The sequence below is a fragment of the Bactrocera tryoni genome, chromosome 4, assembly GCF_016617805.1.
Source record: "Bactrocera tryoni isolate S06 chromosome 4, CSIRO_BtryS06_freeze2, whole genome shotgun sequence".
NCBI lineage: Eukaryota > Metazoa > Arthropoda > Insecta > Diptera > Tephritidae > Bactrocera > Bactrocera tryoni.
The window spans coordinates 20,187,357-20,205,564 of NC_052502.1; the positions used below are offsets into that span (position 1 = coordinate 20,187,357).

Below are 18,208 nucleotides of genomic sequence, written 5' to 3' on the forward strand. Positions count from 1 at the left end.
AAAACTTCTCAAAGGAACTAATAAACGTTAGTTAATACAAGTATGTCGACATAATCCATATATGTACATATGTATATGCCAGTTTCAACAAAACAACAGTTATAAATAATTATTTCGACACCTTAAACATGAGTTTTGAATTAAAAGAACAGTGGCAACTCTTTTTTAATATATTTTTGTCAGAATGCTGTTTTACTTTTATATTATTCTGTTTTATTTATTTGTTTGTTCAAATATTTAAAATTTTGAAAAATCTGGCTACTTCTTTTCGATATATTTTTGCCAGTATATTTGTTTTGGATAAAACTGGCAACCCTTTAACAAAATATTTTTGCTAGCATGCTGTTGTGAACACTTTTGAAAAATCTGGCAACCCCATTGAAAATAATTTCCACTGTAACCTTGATTCTTTCCTTTTATAACAATAATGTGTGGTTTCTTCACTATATTAATTTTTTAGCCTTAAAAATTGTAAACAGGTGGCAACTCTTGTATAAAATATTTCTCGGGGAAAACTACATACATCATTTAATAAGCATAATTTAATAATTTGTGTTCTAAAAAAATTAAATTTTAAACAGCTGGTAACCCTGGCCCAAAAGGCCTTTTGATCACATAATATTTTATTGTATTAAAACAGTTACTTAATGTTTTATTTTATTTATTTTTAAAGATCTTGTTATACATTTTATAAATTTTTTTGAAATATCTGGTAACCCCATTGTTTCTTTAACCTCTAATTTTGATCGTAAAGTACAATGTTTATAAATTTTGGTATGTTTAATATTTTAAACAGCCAGCAACCCATGTCTAAAATATTTCCAAAAAAAATCTTTGTCATTTGATGTTCTTAATTTATTTATTTGTTTTATAGAAAAAAATTAACTTTAAACAGCTGGTAACCTTAGCCAAAAAGCATTTTGATCATATATTATATGATCATTTTGAAGTTATATTATTCCATTTGATATGTATTTTCATTTAAAGTTTAAGATTTTCAAACATCTGGTAACTCTGTTAAATTTTTTTTTTTCAACAATAATATTGATTCTTACTTTTGATGCCAATAATATGTTGTTTCCTAATCTAACATTTTTTCTCAAAATTAAAAATTTTAAACATGCGGCAACTCTTGTTTAAAGTGTTACCAACATAATGTTGTTTTATTTGACAAACACATTTTAATAACGCTTTTAGTTTTTTTACTTAAAAAATTACATACATTTTTAAATTTTAAAAGTTGGTAACCCTACTCAAAAAGTATTGTGAACTGTAAGCTTTATTCCTCAGTTGTAAATCAGTAAAATATTGTTTTTTTATCTAATAGTACTTTTTTGTTTGTCAATTAATATTTACAATCAGATGGCAACCATTTTAAACATTCATTCCTAAAAATACTTTTTTCACTTATAATACTGATTCTTACGTCTGATGCCAATAATCTGCTGTTTCTTAAGCTTGCAAATTTTTTTAATTAAAAATTTAAACAAGTGGCAACTCTTGTTTAAATTATTACCAACATAAGGCTATTTTATTTGACGCACTTATGTATGTATATGTATATTTATAGTCATGTTTAATTTTTTTTCAAAACTTATAAATTTTAAACAGTTGGTAACCCTATTCAAAAATTTTTAAGACTTTAAGCTTTATTCTTCATTTTAAATCAACAAAATAATGTGTTTACTTTATATTTTTTTGTATTTTAATTTAAATTTTCAAACAGGTGGCAACCATTTTAAAAAATTATCTGCAAAAATGTTTTAAATTGTAACGTTTTGCCCATTATTATTATATGCCGATGTTTATATATTTAATTAATTTAAATTTATAAAAAAAATTAAAAGTGTGGCAACATTTCATAAAAATATTTTGACCTAATACTAATCAGTTCTGTCATCGATTTTAAATTCTCATAGCTATTTAAAAATTTACAGTAAACAAAATAAAAATTTAAACTGATACATAATTAAATGTGTGGCAATACTTCATAAAAATATTAATCCGTTATTTCGTCGATTTAAAGGATTGAAAGCTTTTAAAAATTTGAAGCCAGAACAAAAAAAAATTATTTTACTGAAAACTTGGCTTGAAGAGATATACATATATTTAGCACTGTTTATGTTAACTTCGGGATCGCCTTTGAAACATACATATTTCATTTTGCTGCGGATCCGTTGACCCGGTAGTCAAAGACTATATAATGGCTTACATGATAAAATTGTATATCGAATCAGCTATTGATAATATTTTATATACAGCATTCTCTTGACGTTCTTATACTACACGTGGAAAATGGGAAGAATCGAGGCACCACCATACCTACTTCTCCCTTTTTCTAAAAAAATGTAATAGATATGAGTCTATACACTTTTTTCTCGCCATTATAGTTCTTCAAATACCATAATCTCCTGCTTCAAAACTTAAAAAAATAATGATATCAGAGCGGTAACGATCTAACGGAACCCCGTATTGATTTTCGAGTGTTTTTGTTTTTGAACGTTCCTCCTTTTTGCTTTGCAAAATGCGAAGAAAACTCTCCAAATTAAAAATTAAAAAAAAATTGTATTTATTGCATTATTAAGTTGAAGAAAATTTTTGAAAAAAGCTTTCAAGAAAGTTTTAATTTAAAAAAAAAATGCTAAAAAACTTTAATTTTTAATTAAGTTTTAATATTGAAACCAAATTTTCAAAAGTACTTATTACCACACTAAACTTGAACCGTAAAACAGTTAATACAGAACAGCAAATAAAATGAGAAAGCTTTCGCATTCAGTTACAAAAGCTCTCAAAGCACGCACATATTTGCGCGCTCTCTCATTTCAAGCCGCAATTCAGCGCAGCGGCAGCTAACCCAACAGCGAATTCGCCGCAAACTCGCACAACAACTTCGGGATAGACCTGTACATGCACAGTGCTAACAACAACAAAAACTACACAACAACAATATGGAATGAAAGCGCTTTTTCCCGGAGCAGATAGCGAACTAACGGCAATGCGCTGTGGCATACAACCAATGCGTGTGTGGGAGAGTGCGTGCTGTTGACTGTATATAACGGTATGTGTGTGAGTGTGTGCGGCGCGTACTCAAGTCACACACTTTCGAGGCAGCGCATGCATCAAGTGAAAAACAGTTTTCCCGGGAACGCGTAGCGTGTTGAACGTACAAGTTCGAAAGCAGCAGCGACCAAGCGAAAATCATAAGAAAAAAATATTGAAAAAAAAAACACCAAAATATAAATACAAAAGGCAAACAGTGAAAGTGTCTGGCAAAATAAATGAGCAGCTTAACAATTTAACGGAAATTGTGTGCGGAATTGAAAATAAAATTTACCGTTAACTTGTGTTTGAAGGACTTCAAACACAGTGCAGCGGAGATCAACAGCATTAATTGAGTGGAAAACCAAAAACCGCACAAAGTGGCAACACAACGGGCATATTAAATAGAAATACGCTTGTTTACAAATATAACGGTAAACATTATAAATGTGCTACAGTGGAAGTTGAACTAACGTTGCTTTTTTTATTGAAAAACTTGTTTTGGAAAATCCGCGTAGTTTGGCAGTTCTTAAGTTCTTAAGAAAATTGCAACTTTTCAATAACAACAACAGTGTTTGTTGTTTACAAAAGCAACAAGCAAGCTTAAGCATAACAACCACACAGGTAACAACAACAAAATGGCTCGCTTATATTTGAAAACAAAAACAACAAACAGCACAAAAAGTGTTGTTAACTTTTTAGCGTTTCGAAAATGTGGAAACACAAGCACACACATACTAATACACACATGTGTGCCATTTGATAAGTTTGAGGGGCAGCGCATGTCGCGCTGATAACGGTTTAGCATGCGTCCAAGGGGAATTGTGTTGCGCTCGCTTTTGGGCATTGAAATGAAGGTGGCAGTTAAATTAAAACGAATGCGATTTAACAGTAATTCCGCGCTGTTGCGTTCGGGCGGCTTATCATACATACACACACATATACATATCTGCATTTGAATATTTGTTATAATTCAAGCGTGTGCTTGTGTGCTTTATAATCTCTTCTTGTATGAATTTTTCATTGTTTTCTCGAATGTGCGCTTCAGCGAAACAGCGAAAACAAATTACCGCAATAAAGGCAGCGAGTTTTTTCTTCAATCAAAGCAGTTGATGATTTTCAAAATGTGCGCTTTCAAATAATGCGAATTGAATTGAAAGTCAAATGTCATGTGTTAAGACCGCAATTGTATTAATGCTTTCAATTAGGAATTAAATTTCTTATATATATATTTTGTAACTTAAAATATAAGCATTCGAATTTTTTATATGAACCACGTCAATTGAAAAGTGCCTAGCCTATCGCAGTAAAATGCATTTTTTTGGGCAAAATCCCTTTTTTTATACAACATAATTCCCTTCAAGCGTGATGCACTGATTATAGCGACGCTCCAACTTTTTGATACAATTTTTGCAGCAGGATTAAACCTTTGCTTCAAAATAGGCCTTTACTTATGGCGATCCTCTCTTTATTCGACAAAAATTTCTTCCCAGCGAGCATTCTTTTGATACCTGAAACCAGAAAATATTCGCAGGGGCTCAGATCTGGATAATGTAGTGAATGCAGAGGCAATTTGAAGATCAATTCACGGATTTTTGTCAACGGTTTGAGTGCCTTGTAATGCTATGTAATAACGTCTGTGTAAATTCTCTGTAAAATCTGTCTATGGTCCTTCCTTTTTTAAGGCAGTCAGTAACAAGTAAAGAAAGGCAACTTGCAGTAAACAAAGCCAAGGAACTAGCTTAAAGTGTAAAACGTCAACCAGAGGATCGGATAACTCATACTCTGAGCGACATATTCGGCATAAGGATTGTTAGAAAAACCAAAATAATTATATGTAGTATAAGGGTGTTGCGGTATTATTGCCTCGATTTTGTCTATTTTTAGCAATACCAAATTCTATTATCATGCCACAAACTAAAATAATATTTCCTGGGTTTCATTAAGGTACCTTACATAGAATCGCCAATCAAATGGAATAAAGTCAGCCGGGGTCAGCCGAAAATCCTGATATTAGTTATGTTTGTCAAGTTTTCGCTCTTTAATTTTCATTGAGTTAACTTACATGTTGGCCGATATATGCCGTATAAAGTCAGCCACATGTTCGAAAATCTTTATACAAGGCATATAAAGGCTCAAGGGCGAGTTCCCGATTCCGTCTATTTTTGATACACAGCTATAATATCATCTGGAAAGGCTTATCTCTGAATTTCAATAGTATATACCACATTTTCAGTCAAAAGTCAACTATAAATATAATATAATATGTGGAGCCCATATTCGGTACCTAGCGGCTTGTCAAATTTTTGGTTGGATTTACACAATTTTTTGTCATAAGGAGGCATAATTTAAAAGCTTTATTTGTGCAACGTTGAATGCCGTTATATTGATTGCTTCTTTATTTGTGTACTGGAAAGTGTAAGAATCAGATCGAACATAGAATTGTGTTAAATGGGTGTTAAATGGGAGGGGTTGTAGTCCGATTTTCATTTTCGCACTGTGACATAGGCATGTGAGAAGAATCTTACGCATTTAATTCAGTCGGTCGGGTCCCGGACTAAGTAATTTTATCTAAAAGTGGGCGGTGAAACGCTCAGTAAAAACAGTTTTTCCCTCAAATGTCACTTGCTGCTGCGATCAGCTTTTCGAAATTACAGTTCTATATCTTAATTTGGTGCATACGACATTAGCACACTTTATACGTTTTCGGTGTTGTGGACGTGGCAGTGGTCCTATTACGCCCATCTACTAACTCGTAATTTTTTTTCTTCCAAGGAACCCGCATACCAAGTTTCATGAACATATAACAGAGAAACACATATAACACTCACATTTCAAGTCGTCTCTTCATCCGGATAATTACATATATATATATATATATATATAACCTTAAATTCAAAACACCAAATATTTTTAAACAAATTTTTTAAAAATCATTTTTTCGGTTTTTTTAGGTATGTTTCAATGAACAAAAGTGGTTGTAATATTTATAAAGACGTACCAAAAATTAAAAAAACTTATTATTATACAAAATATATTTTTTGTTCTGATTATTTAAATTAGTTACAATTTTCCATTTTTATGAAAAATTGAAAAAACTATCGAAATGGTTTGATTTGTTAATTTCAATAAAAAAAGAAAAAAAGTTAACTTCGGCTTGTTTCGTCGAAAAAATACCTTTTTTCGTGAATTTTTTTAGAAAAAATGATTGCTGTAGATTTATTTTACTTATTATTATATGAAAGTACAACATTTAAAGGATACTTAAAAAAAGTTTCATCGAAAAATAGCAAGGAATAACGGATATATCGTCGATCTCTGCAGGCACCTCGAAAAAAAGTTGTTGTGCGGAGACCAGCCTACAGCATCACTGGATCATCTGAAACCAAAAAGCTAAAATGCTTTTTAATTTTTCAATTTTTCAATTTTTGGTACCATTTTCAAGCCAAAATGACGATTTTGGACGAAAAAATCGTCCTGTTTGTTATTGTAAAATTCTTAGAAATGAAAAGTTTTGGAAAAACTCGACGTCGTTCGAGAGCTATATATATGTAGAATATTTGTACAAAATTTCAAAACGATCGATGCAGTAGTTTTTTCTGTAGGCTGGTCACCGACTTTAAAAATGACATATTTGGGAAAATCGATTCAAACTTTTGTACACTCAGCGCAGGTAGTTAAAGATACCGTTATTCAACCTGCTGTAACTTCGTTAGTTTTTCTCCGAATGACCTAAAACTTTAACACAATATTCTTGAGATGTTGATGTTTCAGAAAAAAAAATAAAAAAAAGTTGTCAAACCTTACGCCCATAAACACTAATTCAATAAGCTTACTCTGCAGTTTTTAACATTTTCTAAAATAATATACTATTTATTTTATAATAAAACAACAACGATTTAAATATATCTGCATAGATTACCAATTTATTTCATTACATTCAATTATTAATTCACAAAGTTAAATATTATTTAAAATATGTGTAGACCATTAATCCTTCACTAGCCTGAATAACTCTTAGATTTACTGCATTTCAAAGTGCTGATAATTGAATTTTGGCTAGACATTAGCACACATAAAATTACAAAAGGCTTAATGCCGTTGTAAGCTACTTAAATCTACAACCACAAAACGAATTTTGTATCTACTTACATGCTATATATACAGACAAACCTACGCTACCACAAAGGCTTTTCACGTTTTAAGAGCAACGAGTTGTACATAGGCGTATTGTGGTTATGTAAATATGTGAGTATGTATGTATTTACATGAGTATGTTTGTATATGCCCATTCACAATTGTTTATTAATGAATTAATCTTGTTGGTTTTATAATCGCGATTTTGCATCCCAAAAACCCCTTTCACTATCAGCTTCGATAAGTTCGCTGCTGCTCTTTTCGTTACTCATACGCCATGGCAGCGACGTGTGTGGTGAATGGAAATCAATTTCAGTAAGCAAAATTTTTCGGTGTAATTTATTTCTGTTACACGCGTGAATATTCTGCATAAATTTGCAATATTTACTGCCATTATGGTTAAGGTTTTTCGAACTCTGTTTGTTTTCGACCTGCAAGTGCACTTCAATTTTCTGGACACTTTGCGGTGAACTTGCTTTTTTTTGCAGTGTTGTGGCACAAATTGAATGTTGATTGTATGAAAAGAGCGGAAATTGTTTTAATGAAAGTTTTTGGCGAAAATTGTGCATACGAATTATTGTATCCTGGCATCTGTTGCGGTTTTGCAGTGCCTACATAGCGTATGAGTAACTTTTAAATATATGAATGATTTATTGTAAGATTTTCTGTGTTGCTAGCATAAATTTTAGCTATTTAAAGTAAATTGCACGAAAAATAAAACAATTAGCAAACTCGTTAGCACAATGACTGAAAAAATTCTTGTTTTTTTACTAATAAATATTTTTCCCCCGAATTTTTTTTATATTTTCTTTTTAATTATTTTGTTTTTTGAGACCCTCACAATCTTGTAAATATTATGGCTAGAAAATTGTTTCAATTAAAAATATATATATTTTTACTATTTATAAAACCTTTTTGCTTTTTTGGAATTATAGATATTTTTATTATTTTGTTTAAAAAAAAAATAATTATTATTATTTCAGAGATTATTATTTTTTATTTTAGAAATTTGGGTTACTACTCGTATTGCTGGAAGTTTTTTTTTTAATTTTTTTTGAAATTTTTTTTATTTTAATTTTTTTAATGTTCTTATAGTATTTTGAGATACCCGCAATCTCGTATATATTATTGTTGGATAAATGTTTTCAAGTAATTTTTTTGTACCATTTATTAAGTTTTTTAAATATTTGTAGGGTATTTTGAAAATTTTTTATTATTTTATTATAGCTTAAAAAACTTTTTTTGTTTAAAAAAAAATCCATAAAACAAACTAAAAAATATTTTGCTTTAAAAAAATATTTTTTAATATTTTTCATTAAAGAAAGTTTCGATGATTTCAAAAAAGCCATAAAACACACTAACAAATATTTTTTGCTTTAAAAAAAATTCAAATTTCCAGCTTTTGCTTTAAAAAATATTTTTTAATTTTTTTATGGCTTTTTTGAAATCATTGAAACTTTCTTTTTCAAATATATGTATATATGTATATATTTTTTTTGTGCTAATTGTAAATTTTTTTTAAATTTATATTGTATTTTGATTTTTTGTTATTTTATTTCCTGAAACATTTTTTTCAAAACACAAAATTTTTTAATTTATTTATACATATATATTTTTTTAATTCGTTTTTGAAATTTTAGACATATTTATTATTTTACTATTGTTGGAAAATTAAAAAAAAATTTTTCAAATTTTTATTTATATTATTTATTATTATTTATATTATTTTTTTCATATATTTTTAAATTTCAATTTTTGAATGTTTTTGTAGTATTCTGGGAAACTCGTAAATATTATTGTTAGAAAATTTGTTTTAAAGAAATACATATATTTTTTACTATTTAATACATTCTTTTTTATAGTAGCTATTTTGAAATAATTTTATTATTTTATTATAGCTGAATTTTTTTTTAGTATTTTAAAATTTTTTTATTGTTTTCTTGGAATTTTAGATATTTTTATTATAAATGAAACATTTTCTTAAAAAAAATACTTCTTGATTTTTAATTTATGTTCTTTGAATGCTTTTTTGGAGTTTAAGATATTGTTTTTTATTTAATTTTATGGAAAATTTTTTTCAAATAACATTTTTTTAAACATTTTTAATTTTTTAACATTTGTGTGGAGTTCTGAGATATTTTTATATCACAACATATATTTGTTAACAATATAGTTATACAAAATATTTAATATTTTGTGTACCAAAGCAGGTGATTTTTATATAATATTAAAAATTTATTTATATAAAGAAATTTTTCAAAATTTATTTTTTATGATATTTTGAATTTTTTTTTATTTTTTATATCTTAATAAATATTTTTTAAAATAATATCGACTATATTATAATATAATACATTTTTTTTTGTAACTTCCACCAAAAAATTTTAATAAAATATACCTTAAATTTTTTTTCCATGGGAACTCCCAGTTCTCTCTATACAAACTTCAACCCTTCCTCCCATCACATAGACATTTTAATTAATTCACCATAACAGCTGTTGTATTTCTTGTCCGTCAGCTGCAGCCGCACAAAGAATTCAGTTGCAAACAACAACAATGGGTACTAGAACACATTAGTCAGTAGTAATACCGTAAAATAATATTAAACACCGGGCGGGTTATATCATACATCATTCACAGCGAGCGCAGAATCAGCAAAATATGCGCACTCAGCGCATGAATCATTTCGGAACGTAATCTCATGTAGCGTTGCTTCGAAACCAATCCATTTCAGTTACATTCATAACCGAGCATGTGTGTGTGTGAATGTGCGTGCTATTGTGTATGTGTTTGTTTAGCGGTAATGGCTGCAAATATTTCGCCTTCACTCAATATCAAATCGCAATTACTTATCAAACAGTTAACAGTATTCATGGTGAACCAGCAGTAAATTTGCACGAGCGCGCGCACACACACACTCATACACTTGCGTGAGCACACGCATATGCGCCGAAAAGCATACATCATTTCAGCGCTCATTATTTGCATAAACGCAGACACCAGTTAGTGGTTTACAGCATTATGGGCAGATTAAATGGTGAATTACTATTGTGGCAGCTAAAATTTTGTGTTCCCACATATTTGCGTGCCATAAATTTCACTTATTTATTTATTTTGTTGCATTATTTAGTTTTTGGTGTTTAATGTGTCTTGTTTATTATTGTTTACTTTTAAACTGGCTTGTTTGAGTTATAATTCTAATTTGAGTTTTTGTTATTGAATAAAATTTGTTTATATAAAAAATATAAGTTAAAGTATAAATTTTTTACATTTATTACAAATTAAATAATAAATAGACACTTTAAACTTTAGATTCATTCATAGGAAAAATTGATATTAACGAATTTTGCAATTAGTGAAAATAAATTCAGTACATAAATTATTGAATTTGCAATAAATTTATTGTCTTTAAACATAAATAAGACTTTTCTAAAAAAAAACTATTTTTGATAACAAAAATAAAAAATTAATGATTAAAACATAAAATTTCCTTGCGTACATAAATTAATTTTTTTGTTAGTTCCTTTTTGCATGTAAAACAACTAGATATTTTTAAAATTTAGTTTTTTTTGTTTAATTTAAAATTTATATTTTTAAAATTTAAATGATTTTTTACAATAAAATATATTTAAGTATATTTGTTTTAAATTCTTCCATTTTCTTTTTGTTTTTATAAAGTTTAGACTCAAATTAATTCAAATACTTTTTTTTTTTTTTTTGTTAAATACATTTTATTTGCAATCTATTTCAGTAAATAATAAGCAAATTTGATAACAAAACCATAAATTCTTTTTTAATCAATTTAATTATTATTTAATTTTATTCCATTTAAATTCATTAAAGTTAGCTCAATAATAATGCAATATTAATTTAATTGTAACAAAGTTTGACATGAAAACTGATTTTTTTTATAAAAAATAATTTATGTTTTTTTATTAATTTTTTTATTTTATTTATTAAATTTGAATTTTATTTTGATTAATATTTAAATAATATAATTTAGTATTTGATTCATATAATATTTTTTTTAATTTTTTACTTCTTTTCGCAACGAATTTTTAATCACAAAAATTTTATTTCAAAAAAAAGTTGAGAATTTAAAAACTAAATACAGAATTGGAAACAAAAAATTAATAACATGTTTATAACTAATAATTAACAAAAGTGTATATTGAATTCTAAACTATTACGCAAGATAGTATTTTACCGTTTTATAAAAAGCAAGATTATTTTGAATAAAATTTCAACACAGTTCAAGACTCTTTATCTTAGTTACATTTCATTACTTTTAAATTTAAATTTAAATTAAGTGTTCTTGTTAGTAATATATGAATATTTATTTTACCCCTTTTCATCCCAGCTTCTTATTTGAAAATTATAGTCAATTTTTTTTTAATAAAAGAAATATTTTATAAATTTTCCATACCGATTTTTATGTATGTGTATATATTATATTTTACTTTAATTGTTTTAATTTATTTTTATTTTATTTTCTTTTATTTTTATATTTTATTTTATTTATTTGAACTCCGAGCGCTCCTAACGTCGAGCAGTATTATTATTTTTAGGCCTTTTTCGAAGCCTTTCATTAATTTTTAGCATTTATTTTATTTATTTTTTCACATTTTATTTTATTTTATTTTATTTTTATTTTATTTTATTTTATTTTATTTTATTTTATTTTTATTTTATTTATTTTATTTTATTTTATTTTTATTTTATTTATATTTTTTTTATTTATTTTATTTATATTTTATTTTATTTTATTTTTATTTTATTTTAATTTCATTTAATTAATTTAGTTTATATATATATATATTTTTTTGTAATTATATTATTTTTTTATTCGAATATTTCTTAATGTTATAAATAATTTATTCTCCAACGTTTTACGTTAACATTTTATTTCATTATATACACACATCTATTCATACACTCTTCCGGGTTACTTCCCACCATTAACTTCGCCCCAACGAACACCTCCCATTTGCTTTATTACCCATATATTCCATATTCATATTCCATAAATAAAAAAAATATCTGCTGTAACAAAAAAAAATTCTTCCAACGAGAACAAGCCACGCACCCGCCCAACGAACAGCTGCGCGCCAGTATTTTTTCATTAATGTCCAACTAGTTGGTTTTTTGTTTTTGCCCTGCTTTGTGCTTTGCTGCTACACAATCGCATTGTAAATATACTCATCGCCTGTCATAATTAATTCAATGAATTTGCAGATATCGTAAATTATGGTCGACTAACGCCATATTTCTTTCATAATGCATTTTATTGATTTGCAATATCCTGACTAATATCCAAAGCAATATTTCATATACACACATACACATATGTACAAACCTACACCTACTATATACGCTGGCAATTATGTAAACACATCGTTGTATGAAACAACGAAGGGAAGGTATTGTTTTTTTCGTAATACATATATAGTATCTCTTATCGAAGAGTGCCTTACTCATCTAACCAAATATGCGGGTTATTTATTGCCCACAAATAAAGAGCGCAAATGAGGTGCTAATTTTGCTTCTAATGTGCTCACGATTTTTTTTAATGTTAGGTGTGAATCAGCGAAGTGGGCGAGCACTGCAGGTGTTAGGTTTTGATTACCACCATTTGTTTTTGTTTTGCTTTTTTCATCATCAAACTGCATCGCTAATGTTCATAGTTTTCAGGAACACATGTGAATATCCGGTTTCTTCTATTGATGGTTTGGTTACTTTTGTCCATACAAATTACTATAAATTAGCTATAGTTTTCCACAAAGGATATCTCTATTAACGTTTTTATACACTTTAAAAATCACCCGTGAAATGTTTTTAGAAATCGCTCTATGTGACTCATTTATAGTTTGCGACTTCCAGCTCAAACTTGATATCAAAAAATGCACTTGAAAAACCGAGTGGCTCAAAATAGTTTTTGAAACAATACATCTAATTGCATATGCTCTGTGAGATAACTATTTGCGAGTCAAATATTAGTTTAGCCAAGTTTCTAACCTTTCGAACAATCTTATAAACAAATCTATATAGTTATGTATGTATAGGTATATTCTAAATCACCTTCGTAGTACATATTAAAAAACTCTCACACGAACTAAAGAAACAAATATAATTTCTAGAAAAATATCAATTTAATTTTGATCAAAGGAAGATAAGAATCTAAAAATCTTACACGAGCTAGAAGAGTGTGAGCAATAAGTTTGACTTACTATATATTATTAATATTATTCCACATACCCGTTGATAGATGGTGTTTTTTCACATTCTCAACAATTTTCCTGATATCATGAAAACATGTAGATTTTTATGACCTAAATACCCAGCCTATTTTGAGGTTAAATTTCCTTAAGGGACAGTAGGTATGTGCATGTAAACAGTCTGTCTGGAACTCCTTTTTAACGATCACGGAATGTAATTTGGTAAGAACATCAAAAATTCGAAATGATTCCTGAGGGTATACTATAAGTTTGCCACGAAGTTTGAAACACCCAGAAAAAAACGTCGGAGCTCCCATATAATATGTAGATAAATGATCAACCAGGCGAGCTGAGTCAAGTTAGCTATGTCCTTCCGTCAATCTGCATATACACGAACTAGTCCCTAATTTTTTTTCGATGCCTTTCGCACTGCAAGTCAGTAAAAAACCAAACCCGCTCCCCCCTTTGATGAACCATCATCCAACCTGGAATTGCGTTGTCATTTCCAGCATGACAGAAATTAAAGTGTCCTCATGTGCCTTCGCACATATTTATATGTGTGTATTTAATGTGTATTCTGTCTCGTCTTCTGTCGCGTCGTTACATAGGCTTGACGGTACTTTCTGAAATAGCATCACCTGCTGCATCACCATCAGCTGCTGCTACTCTGAGGGCTACGATTCACTGCATTTTGATCAATTACGCCTGTTTTCCTTTTTTAGCACATCTGCTCAAATCTTTGCTCCCTATAGTTGGACGCTGGTGGTTGTTGACATTAAAGGCTTTCTCTTTTCTTATGTAGACGCTCCTGTGGCGTGCTGGATTTGTACCCAGAAGGTTAATCTGTGGTCCAATCTTACGCCTAGATAATTCACATCTTTTTGTGTCCTTAGTCGTTTGCATGTTTATCACGCGAGGAATGTACTTGTCCGTCAACAATAGCACCTTTGTTTTTTCTGTAGCTGGAGGATACATGAGTCTAGCGGCCAGTTGCAGTTCCTCAAGGGCGAACAGTGGTATATCTTATAGCATGTTCTGGTTCTACTTATTTTTCGTGCGTGAGAAAGAGTGCGTTTACGATGACATCCATTTTGGCAGCGTTTAAGCGGTTTGGTTCGTGCCCTGACTTTGTTATAACTATTTTATGAGTCCCTACACTACATCCTTGTGTAGTCGCTCCAATTTTTGCTTTCGACTTGCCTCGATGGCATGCTTAAGCTACTTTTTCTCCTATTGATATTGCTCGGCTTCTTCGGATGCTGCCCCTCTGTGCCTAGATCTCGTGATGATATGATCTGCGCAAGTGAAGACATCTGCGTCTTAAGTTCACCAGTAACCTCCTGCTTTTTCCTGTGTGATGTCCTGAACATTGATTTGAAAGATATCGATCTGAAATTTTGTACTCTTTGCTGCTATTTATTTGTTCGAACGGTCGGTATTGAACCACTATAGCATAGAGCTACCATGCAAACTGAACGATCGGAATCAAGAGCTTGCATATAAATCTTTTTCATTTCGCAAGATATACACAAGAGGTTCGACCTGGTTTATTGTCCAAAACAACCATGCAATTTCCGAAGAATATGCTCCAATCGAGCCACTTGGAGAAGCACTTCAAAGAACCGTGGCGTTTTTTTTGTGGAAACTTATAGTAAACAAAATAATGTCTTTCGAAATTAATTTCTACTCACAGATAGGGGGCGTGCTACTCATCATAGGAAATCACCTCTACACGACTGGAATCCCATTAGTATGATATATTATGAAGATAGAGATAACTTCCAACAAATTTAAGCTCATTCTCCAGCTACAGAAAATACGCTTTTAATTATTTCCCCAAAATAACCAAACAGCAAGAGGCAGGGCAGCAACTGATGCTGCTGTGAGTCAGCAAAAGCTGCTTTAACCAGCTTACAGAGCTTACTCACAACTATGCTAAAAATAAGGAATTAATTTTTAATTATTACAAAATAACAACACAGAAAGAGTATAAAAATGTATTTAGTTTATAATTGCAAAAAAATATAGACCAAAGGAAGTATACTTTATGACTGAAGAAGGAAACCAATTTAAATTTAGCAGCAACAACTTAATGCAATGGCAGGAAGAATAATATGAAAGCAGAAAACTAACAAAAAAGTTAAGGAATAGAAAAGAGAAGAGCAAAAAGCTTGCTGGCACACAATCAATCAGGCTGACTAAGCGCTGTAGTTGTGTAGGCGAGTGTGTGTGTCTTACCTTTGAGCGTTTTTTGTCCATTTGCCCACAAGCTGGCACTTACAAATGGGAATTTAAAATCCGCCTACACGGAGGAAACTACAAAATTACATACATATGTACATACATAAATATATACATGCAAATATGCATATATACTTACAAATATACGTACACACATATACACATATGTAATATACAAACATGAGAACACTAGCAGCATACATGCAATATACTATATATTCACATAAATTTATATAGCCAAACCAAAGCTGGACGACATCACCCACACTAAAATTTTCTGACAAAAATCTATTATTTTGATTTTGTTGTTGCTGTTGTACTTTTTTCGAACGAATTGCCATGATTAATTCAGATTTTCGCATGGGTGTTTAAGCGTTCGCCAGCTGCCAGGAGTTGAAGCTGAGTTAACCTTTAAGTGTGTTTTTGGTAGTACGGCAAATACAACAACCTACAGGCACACAGACATACGCACATGCATACATATGTATATAAATTCGTACATGTAAGCACTTGCACTTACAATTATGAATGTGTTTGCTTTTATTCATTCACTTTGCTGGCAATATTTTAACACACACAGATATCAGATCATATGTGCTCTAACGTGTGTTTGAATGCATCTATAGTATGTCAGTGTGAATGCGTGTACATGTATGTGTATGGCTAAGTGCATTTGTACATGTATGTATATGGCTAAGTGCTCGACAACGTGCTTTCCTCATCACTTAATTTTTATGTTCGCACTAATCTAAGCGTCCATTTTGGTTTAATGGCCAAATTTATTGAGCGCTACCGGCTATAATAATTTTCCAAAAAACAAAACAAAAAAAAACAAAAAATAAATAAAAACATGAAAATAAAAAGTGAAAAATATGTACGTGATTTCCAGTTATACTCGTGGCATATATTGCTTGGCTGAAAATTCACGACACCGTTCGTTGGTTAAGCTCAATGCAGCTGGAAATAAATATCTCACGCTTAATACACTATCGACGATAAAATACATATGTATGTAACTGTATTTATCTGACCAAACATAAATATATAGATACACACATGTCCTTCGGACCTTTTGGCCAAATTTACGTGCACATCAGGTATCCTCACTTAGCATTGCGGTTTGGCTAATTTAAGTACCCAATTTCCTTCGATCATTTTGATTTTATGAAAGTGTTTTCAAATTTACTTCAAAAGTGCACACGCTTGTGAACTTTTAAGTAATTTTTTATTGTTATGAAAAGCAATTTAATTTCACTTGCCGAATATGAATAAATCTGCAATGTGCTCTCTCTCTCTTACTGTGCCTTTGTAAAAACCTGATTATCTTTCTCAAACACTCAATCATTCAAGCCCGAGGATAGCCGTTCCTAAATGTGGCTGAGAAACTGAAGTGCAATTATGTTTGAGGACGAGCTGATAAGATTACTTTATGATTGAATATAAAGAATGATTGAAAAAAGAGTAAAAATTTAACGAAAAACAGAATGTGCAATTGGGACTCTTAAAACGAAGTACTTAATTTCAAAAATATATTATATATTATAGTAAACAGTATTAGTTTTAATTGCCTTATTTAGTGGTTTTCACTCAATGTAATCTTAATCTGGGCTTATCAAGCATGCGCTATGGCTTAAGATACCTTTGACCTCCGCCATTCCTATTTAAGAACCGATTAAGGGGTTGAATGCACTCTGAAAGCCAGAAAAAATACTACTTTTATGAATTTTTGTGTTTAGGCGGTTTATTTTACTAAGTTAAGTTAGGTTAGTAGGCTAATAAGCCATAAAAAGATCAGTTTTAGTCCTTAGCGACAATAGATGGGTAACCGTTACGCAGTCCATGGGAAGTAGTCTTCCTTTAGGTTGTCTACGCTTGGCATGAATTGAAACTCTTTGCGCTTACTAGCGGTACGTCTTCTAATATATCATACCGCGAGGCTCCCAGAGGCTTGATACGTTCTTTTGTCTATGTAGGAAAAGTACACAAGAGATGCTCCACTCTTTCCATGATGCCTTGCTCTTGATATCAACTGAAGTTTTGCCGATCTGGTAGCGCCATTCTGCTGGCTTGTGCCATCAGCAGACTGTAAACAGTGAGTATTCTAATCAGATTAGGTGTGGTTAAATGGCTGATCTAGAGAGATCTCACGTGAACTGCTATATGTAGTCCTTGGAAGAACTCCTGTGTTCGAACTTACGAATTAGCAAAAGGCTTGATAGCCAGTAAAAATTTCCACAGGGATTTAATATCCATTCTCGCCAGCTCGGTGGGATATTTGAAAGTATGCTATCTAGGAGCAAAACACAAGAGGATACAGAAGCCACTGCCTTTCCTTGCTAGCTCATCAGCTTTGCATTTTCATGCGATGCCGCTGTGACCTGGCACCCATAACAGTCTTATTACAAAGACACTGGACGCTAGTGATAGCGCGGTTAGGCACTCCTTGACTTACCCTGAACGAATTATTAATGAGCTCAAGGCTAATATCACTGATCTACTATCTGAGGGAATGATTTTTTCTCTGAAGGAGGCCGCACTGCGGAGATCTCCTCGAACGGCTTCTTCCCAGCCACAGT

At 30.4% G+C, this 18,208-nt stretch overlaps 1 protein-coding gene across 1 annotated transcript in view; it reads left to right on the forward strand.

The window, feature by feature from the left end:
* The first annotated feature begins 3,162 nt into the window (after positions 1-3,162).
* LOC120776055 (ras-related protein Rap-2a) overlaps positions 3,163-18,208 on the forward strand; it is a 100,999-nt gene continuing 85,953 nt past the window's right edge. The window contains exon 1 of the mRNA XM_040106513.1: positions 3,163-3,663. The gene's annotated coding sequence lies outside the window, so the exon portion shown is untranslated. The remainder of the gene's footprint in view (positions 3,664-18,208) is intronic.